Below are 11,555 nucleotides of genomic sequence, written 5' to 3'. Positions count from 1 at the left end.
CAAACGCTGCTTCGCCAGAGTTGTTTGTTCTCACTGAGGTGGCGGTGGCGAGAGGAGTGATCTTATTGACTGTATTTCTGATGGTCGCAGGATGGGCTCCAAGTCTGCTGCACTGTGCACACAAGGTAGCGCGAGTGGACAGGTGCGTATGGGTCGTCGTCCAAGTCAGTTTGTACTATAAAGCCGGCCACTGACATCTGTTCCATGCAAGCTGCACGGTGACTGGTTTGGCTTCACGGAATATTGCAAATATATGTGGTCGGTTCAGCAACTAGCAGCTCTTCCTCTTTTCTAGCCGTTATTTGGGGTCCTGTGTCAGCAGTCATCTTGTCATTCTGTAGGAAGAGTGGATGCTGTACCCTCCCTCCGATCTGAAGCTTTAGTTGTAGTACGTGCTGCATCAATGCTCTGCCATTTGCACTTATGCTCGCCTGCTTACTGGGTTGGCCACCTGAGTGTACTGCCTGCTGTCCTCACAAAGGGCTGGCGAGTGATCCAATGATGTTGCGAGAATTAACAAGGAAACGAACCTGGCTGATGGCGTGGCGGACCATCTCGTGGTATTCGAGGGCCTCGGTAAATTCGGCTTCGTATGCATCACTGTCGATCACGAGCTCTTTGACTTTTGCTATTGATTTCAGCGCGGCAATGGTCCTTGTCATCGAGTTCAGTTAAAAGCCCATGCAGGTCAATAGGCGTCGGTTGGGTTTTGCACAAGGCTTGGGCTGCGGCGGTGATAATTCAGGTAGCAGCACTTCAAATGACACCACGCTGAGAGTGTAGTCAGTCCATGATCAGTTGTGTGGATGGCAGTCTCCTTCCCTGGTTTCATGGAACCGTAATGTAGAGGATGGAATGACTGTGCATCCGTCAGTTACAGTTGCTCGGTGCGACTACTTTATTAGAGACCCGTGTCCCCTGGCCCATAAGCATGATGATGGCATGCTTCTTCTTCTTTTGCTTTCAAGAAAGATCAACGAAAGTGAAAATTTAGGTCCTGTATCTTGGCTGATAGCTCATTACCGTCAGAAGAATTCTGAACATAAAGAAAGGCTCTGCATTCTGATGACCACAATACAAAATAAAATGGACTTCCTAAAGCAACAGTGTCCTGAACAGAACCAGATGAGAAAGGGGCTAATCCTTTCTCTATGAGGATGATAAGAAAAGCTAAGAAGACTCTATCTAGCTCAGCATGGAATTTTTCACTTTTTATGCAATCCAAAAACGTATTCATTGCTTGCCTGCAGCTTTCAGTGTTTTTATATGTGCACTAAAAGACGTAGGAAGGCTATTAAAACGGCACTTGTAAAAACAGCTTTCCTTCCCATTGCTGTTGGCCCTGTCAGTCTTCAATAGAAATGGCATATTGTATGTAAAATATCCGAGCTTCTGCAATTGTCTAAAGGCTTACAGTCCTGAGCAACAAAACACGATGCCACACAACAGTTTTATCAGAACATACAAATTCAATGCACAAGCAATCCTGCACTGTCACACATCACAGAGAATGCAAAACCCTGCCTGCTTTTCTAAAGGAAATGGCCACCTCTTTTGGAATCGCATTTAAACTTGCAAGTCCTCACCCTACACTTGCTGCACTGTAATGTATGTATTCACATTGAAATAATACCTGACACACTGACAAAAAATATAAGTTCTTTGCCTATAAATTCTTCAACAAGTTTATTTCACTGCGTGAATGCAGCAAATATATATATATATATATATATATGCATGCATGCAATGCATATGCAAAGATGCATGGTGCTCAACTCCAAGTGTGATCAATGAATAACAGACATTTTCCTTATTTTTTGATAAGTGAGATTCACAAATGACTTGCGCACAAAAACAAATGACACAAGCAAAAAAAAGTTAGTACAAGGACGGGGCCTTCACTGATGATGGTAAAAGGTGTCAGACGACTCACACAGCTGCCTCGTGCACTAAGTGACATGAAGTTTACGTAGCTAAGCCAACGGCAAAGACTCGGCATCAAGCAGGAACAAATGCATTTGATATAGTCCCATGTGTTCCTTGATACACGCTTCGCTAACATGCTAAGTTTTTCTGAAAGTCCAAAGCTGCTACACAATAACAATCATAACAAACTACACAACAAGACAGCTCTCAAAATTAAAAGGCAGAAACTAGCACGAAGACTGATAAAAATGAAAGAAGGTGCAGCAAAACATGCTCTGCATCAACCAAGTGCAATACCACAACAGCTTCCCAGGAAACCAGCCTCCACTGCACTGGATATTGAATGCACTGAACTTGGAATGCTTATGAGCAACAGCAAAGCATGCCTGCATTTATTCCTTCTGTATTCAAATTTTACTTCATAAATTCGTGCAGTGTAGCGAAAGGCACGATTTGGGTCCGTAGATGAGTTGAGGGAGTTAGGAAATGGGCTAGTTCACTGTCGTGCCAGCTTTTGTACCCAGTCTATTATGCACAGTTTGCACCAGTAATCCTTCTGCGATCCTTCTGTCCAACTGGTGTCACGTAGAGGAAGGTCATGATTTGCATGGGACAAGCTGTTCTTATAGTTTCGAAACTCTGAATAATCTGCATGAGTTTTGTGAAATACATGTAGAAACAGAAATGTATAATTTACAATTAACAAGTCATTAACAATTAACATTGGGGGAGCAACACCAAACTACTGGAAATGTTGAATTACCCTTTTTACACCTGCTGTTTCATCATAGGATGGCTCTATTGCATTGTGTCAAAACCTCACACTTTTGCACTAAGAAGAGTACTATGTTAAATCACACAAATCAATTCTAACCATAGCAATGCAACACTAAAAGTGACATCATAACACCAATATCCACCGCTGACAGAACATTCACCAATAACATACATGCATACTTAGTGTGGTGTGAGAGAAACTTATCACTATAAGCATTGAAATAATGCACGAATATTTAACTGAGGGATCAACAATGAAATTTACTTGCAAACATAGAGTAAGCCTAATTAAAAGCTGTCTGCAACTTCGCTGTGTGCAATGACAAATCTGTACACAAGCCTACAGGTTTACATGACACTGATGTGATAAACATAATATGTAATTAAAAGTTCAGATAACTTTATCATATGTACGCAAAAACCCATTTACGGAGTAAAGCATTGTGCACTGTGACCTTACATTAATTTTTAGTTTTCACATTACAAGCACACACTATGACCACACAGTCACAACTACAAAAAGAAAGAGCGCACAATGTTTGACAATTATTTCGACATAAAAAGCAAAAAACTTTATATGTTCACAGCAGGAATGACAGCACTGTGAAGTTTTCCGTGCAATCAACTTCAACCCAACATCTGTGACAGGCATATTTTAGAAATAAAAATAAGGGTCCTTTTTTTTTTTTTGCTCACCATCTGCTAGCGGAGCATTGAACGCAAGAACTTGAACATGCAGCTGTTAACTTTTATATATAGCACACTACACCACAAAGTTTCCACAAGATTGGCATAAAACAGCAGACTCTCTGCAATAAAGTGTAGTCTCTTGCCCAACCAGAAGCTGCTTACTTGGAAACTAGCCTCTTGATAAATTCTAGCCACTTGATAAATTTTGTGGCTTATATATTCATGGAGCCCAATATTGAAACTACCCATTTAGATAGCACATTGTCTAAAGATTACCCACTTTTGTCACATGCACACGCAAATGCACATTACATATATGCATCATGCCTTTTCTTAAAATGGTTTAAAGGTTCAATCATGTGTGCAAAAGTGCTTTATAATCTAATCTAAAAAAATAATCTAAAGGAACATAGGCATCTTTGAACAGTACGTCAACAAAAAATAAGGGCGACCTAGAGTCACAATTAAAGTACCAGATTCTCATTGTTGGCTATGTGATCAGTGTCACAAACCTCGACCTCAATAACCTGGATCTGCCTTCCTTTTTAACAGCACATAAAGCTTACACAATGCATCCAAAGTTTAGAATGCTTATCATGAATAATAGGACACCTCTATGTGGACCATTTCTCACGCTCCACATCTTCACAAGCTGGACAACAGGGTAACAAAGAGACCAACCAACATTCTGGCTTAACATCAGTGAGGACGCGACATATAGTGCTGAATAGTTCAGAGAAGAGTGTCATGATACAAAGAGTGAGGTGGTATTATGATGGCATATCCCTTCATACATCGAAAAAACTCTCTAATGAACTCATGACAGGTATCAGAACCACAATGCGGGCAGTAGGAACTTCTGAAGCCACACGTTCCACACAGTCCTTTATTAAAGGAGCCGTCACAAAGCCCCTTCCTAAACTATGGTCGTACATAGGAAGTTGTAAAACGTGCCTTGTAGAATGTTGTCCACAGGACATTCCACTGCAAAAGTTCTGGAGGAGGACTCAGTGCTAGCAAAGAAGCGAAGTGCTGCAAGGCAAAGATGCAAGGAGGGGAGCCAGCTCTCCCGCAGCAGTCTCTCTCTCTCTCTCTCATTACCTCATCCACTGTCCACAAGCATTCCCTCCCTGCCTTCTAGCAGATCAGGGCCAAAGGTGCAATACATGTTGACGTCATGAGCCCAGTTTCTTTTACCGGGTCCTCTCTGTTTTCTTTCCATGTGGTACAAATTACCAGCTCAAGTTTAGCACCCTACATTTCATAGCCATCGCCATGTTGTTTTCATCGCTGCTGACTATTTCTGCTCCCAGGAGGCACCGACAACATGCTAGGTAAAGGCTTGACATTGTCACATCCATCATCACAATTTAAAGGGACACTAAAGGGAAAAATGATTTCTTCTGCATCAGTAAATTACCGTTCTACAACACCAAAAACACCACTCCTACAACGATAAGGCATTTGGTAAGCCAGAAAAAGCGCAAGAACGAAATACGGGTGGCGACGCCTACTTGAGTTCCCGCACCTGGGGGCTGTGACGCCTTGCATTTTGATGGCATCTTCTAGGGCCTACTAATTATATATAGTGGTACAGATTGACCACATTGTGTTCTAAAGGAACCAGATATTAAACATGGTAAGTGTCGGGAATCTTTACTCAGCCAACGCGGCCCAAATGTGAAAACATACTTTGGAATCCCTGACGTCACGCTGACGTACAGGCGCTGGGGTTTTGGCGCGAAATTCAAATACTGATACTTGGACCTTCATTTTCTCATCTAATAATCAAACTATATTTTTGAAATGACTGCCTGCAGGGTTCTCAAACAGTGCGTCATTAGTCTAAACTGATTTATTGTTTCGCTTTACTGTCCCTTTAAGTATCCTATGGCTCTGAGTTCCTGAAACAGATGCGGACACTTCCACATGTCGCGATCTTCACATTGTCGCTCTCAGTTCACATTTTTCGGAGTTTCTAGTAGTAATTACTGCTTTGGTGTAAAAAAAAAACAAAAGGAAGGAATGTTTGCATGTGCTCTGAAAATATGGCATCCTAAACGCACTACAGGAGAACAAGCATCACGCAGGACCTGCACAGCATCAAGGCACTCATCTTGCAAGCCTACACAGATACCGTCATCTTCACTGGAGTTGAACAACCATGCGCTCATTTCGGCAGCCACAAGGTCCAGCCAACTCAACACCAGCCAATAACATCAGCTCCACAGCACGCGTGCAGTAAATTGACCCAGCTAACACAGCACCTTCACCCCTACAGGAAGAATTTTGCAGAGATATGTCTGGTGGTATGGGTTGCTAGGATAAAGAGCTCCTGGATGCATTATTTGTTCAAAGCAACAAGCACCTGCCCCCCCCCCCCCGTTCACTTCATTGTAGCGGCAGGGTAGGTAACACACATCACTGACAGCAACTGACGCGTCACATCACCCGCCGAAAAAGCAAACCATGAGGTAAGCAAACGATGTACAAGACAGCACTCCCACAGCACTGTTACAATTATTGCACCATTCTATCACAAAGGTCAGAAGATGGACTGGTTTAGGAAGCACACAGTAAGAAAATGCAGTTTTTAGCCAGAAGCATACCACGGGAAGCATATAAAAGGCTGTTAATACCTTGTACACTTCTCAAAAAAAGCTTGTTCGGGAAATTCACTTTGATGCAGATCTCAGGGCACATATTTTGACACATGGATATAAGCTCTTTGCAAATATATATTAAAAAAATCTGAATAACAATTAAAACAATAGAAACACTACATGGACACTGAATGAGAAATATATTTCTGCTACTGACTGCACACTTGTACGTCGTACTCTAGTAGGACCCACTACACAATGTTTCACAACAGTGAGATCCACGTCCACGCAACGTGCACATTTATGTGCCGTTTGAGGACATGTTTCCACTTGACAGCCTGCCTTGTAGCATCATGGGCAAAGAAAAGGGCATTCTGAATGTGTCTCTTGGTGCAAGTCGAAGTTCCAGGTGGTCTTATAGGGACATAGTCAACATCGGTAATCAATCAAGTCGTTGCCTTTGTGCATATGTACCCAAGAGCCAGCCTCGTGATGGTACCTTAAAAGAAAAGTATGCAACAGGTGATTTGTATTCAGTGTAGGACTCAGTGTTACATTTATGCTTCTGATGCTGCCATGCAGCAAGCAATCCATTTTTTCTACTCCCACCTCAGTCAGAAAGAATGGCATATGCTTCAAAAGCATCCAGTAACTTAGTGCAGCATTTGACCTAATTTCAACTGATCAGAAAACAGGTTATGAAAAGAAGCTGCAGTCACTGACCATATCGAAACAGAATGCTACTGAAGACCACGTTCACGTGCTTGACTATCGCATAGAACATGACAGAGCATTGATCATTGCAAAATAAAGAAGTCCGATACCTGCCTTTTGCCAGAATTACTACTGACACCCAACGTTAATAAGACAAAGGGAAACACATACCACTGGCCTACTCGCACTCACGAAGCCATGTCTTGGAATACAATTAACAATGCCAGCTTACCAACGTCAGGTGATTAAGGAACCCTTGTGAATTCTGAAACACCAATTATGACCCACTCAGTGACTGCAATGTCTTCTTGCTTAATGCAGTAGTTTATGTACTAAAGCATTTCCTTTGAATAAGCTTAATTTGCTGCATTCTTAAAATGCAACATGGACCTCTTTGGGTTACCACAAAGATGACTTTCATATGTAGTAGCATGCCACAAGCCATCTAACATTCACCACTTAGTCTCATACAATAGCAGTGACTTGGGGTTGGTTTGTATGAGTCAAAGCTCAAGTAAGAGGGTGTAGGAAAGGACATGTGGACGAAACAACCACCTATCAATGACCATATGGGGGAACATACTAAGAGCATTCATTAAGTTTGTAGCATAAGTACAACAGGCATACACGAAAGGCATCAAAACTGGTGCATATCTCTCTAATGCCGGTGTACGCTGATCGTCGTGTCCGCCCCTCACACCAATTTATTGAAGGGGAGTGTAGACAGCCACATTGCAGCAGGTCACTCCCAAAGTGGTTGTGAGGCTTTAAAAATGCAAGATATTAGGGCATCATCAGGAACAGTGTGCATGTGAAATGAGGATCTGTGCACATCAACAGAAAAAGTGACACATGCACAAGAGCCTATTACTGGTGTTGCTGCACTTCAAAGAAGTCGAGTTTCTTTCATGCCTATGAATGGCACCTATTCTTTCTTTTTTTCCCTTGCATTTTATACTACAGTTTCCTTCTCTTTTTTCCAGGACCTTTATATGCTGCATGGTGTGCAATAAGACTCAGTTTAGAAAACCGCTTTGTTCACTCCTTCCATCTGTCCACCTGTCCCACGCACCATTTCGACGCTAGCATTAAGGGCCCCGTGTCACAAAAAATCTATTGTCGGCATCGGACATTGTTTCACAAAAAATCATTCCGAACCAGAACCACGCAGGCTTGACGCACATGGCCCAGAGGCGTTATTGAATTAATTGGATTCCTCAAAGTAAAATGCGTCAGAAAAAATCGTAAAGTACGATGTAAACACAACCTACAGACACGATAGCGTCAGAGTTTAATTTGAATATGCCAGAAAACATAATTCTGTTACGCGGAAAGTCAAACACAAACCACTTTTCTAGCGTTCCTACCATTAATAGAGCGGCGCGACCCATTCGGTTCCTTGCAACACCTTTGCGTTCACATCCGCAAGAAAGCTGCAGTTGCCAGGAAGCGTGAAGATCAGTCAGGGATCTTTGAATGCTATCGCGTTCTGCTTTTACAGGCGAAGCTTAAGCGTCCTCCAAATTTTTCTATGTAGTAGCGATAAGAGTTGGCTGCTCAAAACAGCCAAATCCAGCAGTAAGAGCTTATACACTCATTCAAGCCTCTTTTAGGCTGCCTATTTCATATATGTTTACCTCAGGGACTTATAAGTTGTGCACTTTGCATGGTGGTGCCATAACGACACACATAAGTAAGGCACAATCGCAATATTTTTGATCTTATCGATGACATCACAATGATGGCAACATTGAAAAACTTGCCATAATCAGTCGGGTCGTTACTGCAGACAAAATAAAAGCTAGGTTTAGGTGTTTCTCACTAGCAATGTTTAGTGAGGCCAATGTTTCTTAGACTGCGAAATATTACATATGCTACAGTTTACGCAATCATAAAAATTTGCGACTACACTCATTCACTGCTTACCTACTCAGCCTCTACACCACAAACAGCATAAATGCAGTATTGTGCCTATCAGTAGACTCACTTTAGCTTGGACACATAAAAGCACTACGCCAGTCAAAGGATCATAACTTTAACATGTTGACAGGCACAGTAATAACGACGTCCTTCGTACAATCATAATGATGGCAAGGTTTATAAAACAATGCAGAACTATAACATAAATTATAAAACATTAAAACATTGTAGTTGGCACCTTTTAGCTTCAAGCAGAAAACTGTGAAATGAACAGTGGATGACGGTTGGCATGAAAATGACTCAGGAGAGAGTATACTGTGCCCCTCTCTTTCGTTTCCATGCTTCTCTTTGTCCACGTTACGTTTCACAGTTTTTACTAGAAGCTGAATGCACACATTTGCAATATTTTGTAATGTATTATTGAGCACAGGCCTGCAGCCTATGTTGATACATATTCCTTATGGTAAAATGAAGGAGTGTGATGATTCATTTACATGCAGGGTGTTCCAGCTAATTTTAGTCAAGGTTAAAAAGTGTACCAAAGCACTATAGGAGGATGGAGATGCATGTCATTGGATATTGCCTGTAGCATGTCACACTAATTATTGTGTTCTGCTTACATGCATAACCAGTCAAGGTTGTTTAACCAACTACGCAAGTACTAACTCTAGTGTGAGACTTTCAATGGGCATGTTAAATAGTATTCTAGGAAACAACTAATTCAGCAGCTTCCAACTTTCTACTTGTTATGCAATCATTTTTTTTTCTGCATTCTAAAAGACAGCTGCGAAAAATATTAAAAGCATGCAACGTGCCTGCATGCGTGCCCCGAATTGTGTGCTCTCAAGGCTGTTGCATCTGAATGAACCGCACCTTTAGCTTGGTCTACTGCTGCTCAACAAGGAAAAGGGCAACGACACAAGTGTTGGCTACGTGATTTAGGCTGGTGATAGACTTCTCTTGTGGCGGTTCCCGTAGTGATAATTAGAACGCCCTGTCACTGCCCTGTCACATTTTAAGCGGGAGCTCATTAATTTAGACTACCTTGTGTTTTTTAACGAGCACGTAAATTTACAAGCGTTATTCCATTCTGCCCCCATCGAAATGCGGCCACTCCGATGGGGAATCGGACTCGCAACTTCCCATACTGCACCAGAATCATTTTCTGATGTTACATTAGAAACTTATGGTTTCTCATGCTACACTTGAGCAACTGTTGAGAATTAGCTTTGACGTCAAAGTTGACACTGATAAAAAAGTCAGTGCATGCAAATTCTCTTCTCGGAACAAAGAATTTATTTGATCATGTAAACAACACAGCAAAAGACAAAAATGTGCACAGTTAAAGATAAGCACTCCTCACCGTTTGACTATACAAGTGTATTTACATTTCCTAGCAGCACATGCTTTGTACAAGGCCGACATGCTTAAAGCTAAATAGCGGATCATTATACTGGTTGATAATGTGTACCTTCTAGAAATGTAAACATTGGCCTGTCAATATTCACATCAGATAAAAATGTGTGTACCCAATGTTGAACTCCAAGTGTGGCACACAAAAAACAGGCAGCTTCCTTAATTTTGATAAGTGAGATTCAGATGTGATCTGTGCGCTAAGACTAGCTGCACAAGCAAAACAAAAAAGAAAGAATTGATTGCAATGAATATCTGCCCAGAGAAAAGTGGCAAAAGGCATCGGGCCTGTCACAGCTGCCTCATAGACTTTATTAGAGAATTGTTCTTATCTATCTATGCCACCAGAGATAAAATCTGGATGCCTTACAGGAGCAAATGTAATTAGTGTAGTGCGAGTCATTCCTTGCAACGTGCTTAAAGTTTTTCTTAAAGGTGCAAAGCTGCTGCACATTAATGAATGGTGACAAACTATGTAACAAAACAGCTCTCAAAATCAAGATGCAGAAACTACCATGAAGACTGAGAAAAATGAAAACAGGTACAGCAAAGCATCTTTGATGTCAGCTAATCACAAAAGCACAACTGATTTCCTGTGAACCAGCCACTACTGCACTGAATATTGAATGCACCGAACTTGGAAAACGTTCAAGCAACAATGAAGCATGCCTGCATTCATTCCTTCTGTACTCCATAAGCTCTATCTCACAGTTTCAAGCAGTGTAGTCAAAGGCAGAGTTTGGGCCTGCCAAAAGGTTAAGAGACTGAGGAAATGGGCTGGTGCAGTGTTGTGCCAACATTATTGCTTACATTACTGCACTGGTTTTACATCACTAATCCTTCCGCGAATCTGCCATCCAACTGGCGTCACGCATGGGATTATCAGCGGTCAGTGGACGAGCATTTCTCCCAGCTCTTATTCCTGACAGACTGGCACAATCCGTAGCTTCAATTGCATTGCTTGAATTTAGTGAGCTATGCATAGTGCCCAGCTTTCCTGCTAGCTGTGCCGGTTGTGTGCACTGTAGGAAACAAGTACTACAAGTAGCAGAAGCAAGTTCAGACCCTGCCTTGGCTCTGAAAAATGCTTGTCTTAGCCTTTGCTTCCTTTAAGGCAAGAGTCACGTGACAAGACTTGTGCAGACATGTAGATTTAACCATGTTGGCCTGTAGGCCAAAGGACTGAAAAAAAAAAATTCAATATCGCAATATTCATCACATATCATACGTTTTTCAGAGAAAAGCATTATCTACACTTTAACGTAACTAATGAAATATAAATAACTAGATGCCTCCCAGAAGCATTCTTCCACATTACTAAGGGTTAGAAGTAATGCTACAGATGATTTCTCTTGAACCACTTTCTACACTGTTTATGTTTGTACCATTTGTCTTAAATTCAGGAGCGTGAAAGCTGGCCAATAACCCTTGAGCACTTCGCTTTTGTTAATTATTTCAGTGACTTTGCAGCCTTTGAAAGCCACGAACTGCATTTATTTCTTACATTGCATC

The sequence above is a fragment of the Dermacentor andersoni genome, chromosome 9 (genome assembly GCF_023375885.2).
Source record: "Dermacentor andersoni chromosome 9, qqDerAnde1_hic_scaffold, whole genome shotgun sequence".
Lineage (NCBI taxonomy): Eukaryota > Metazoa > Arthropoda > Arachnida > Ixodida > Ixodidae > Dermacentor > Dermacentor andersoni.
The sequence above is the reverse complement of the archived record's forward strand: the minus strand, read 5'-3'. Positions refer to the sequence as shown.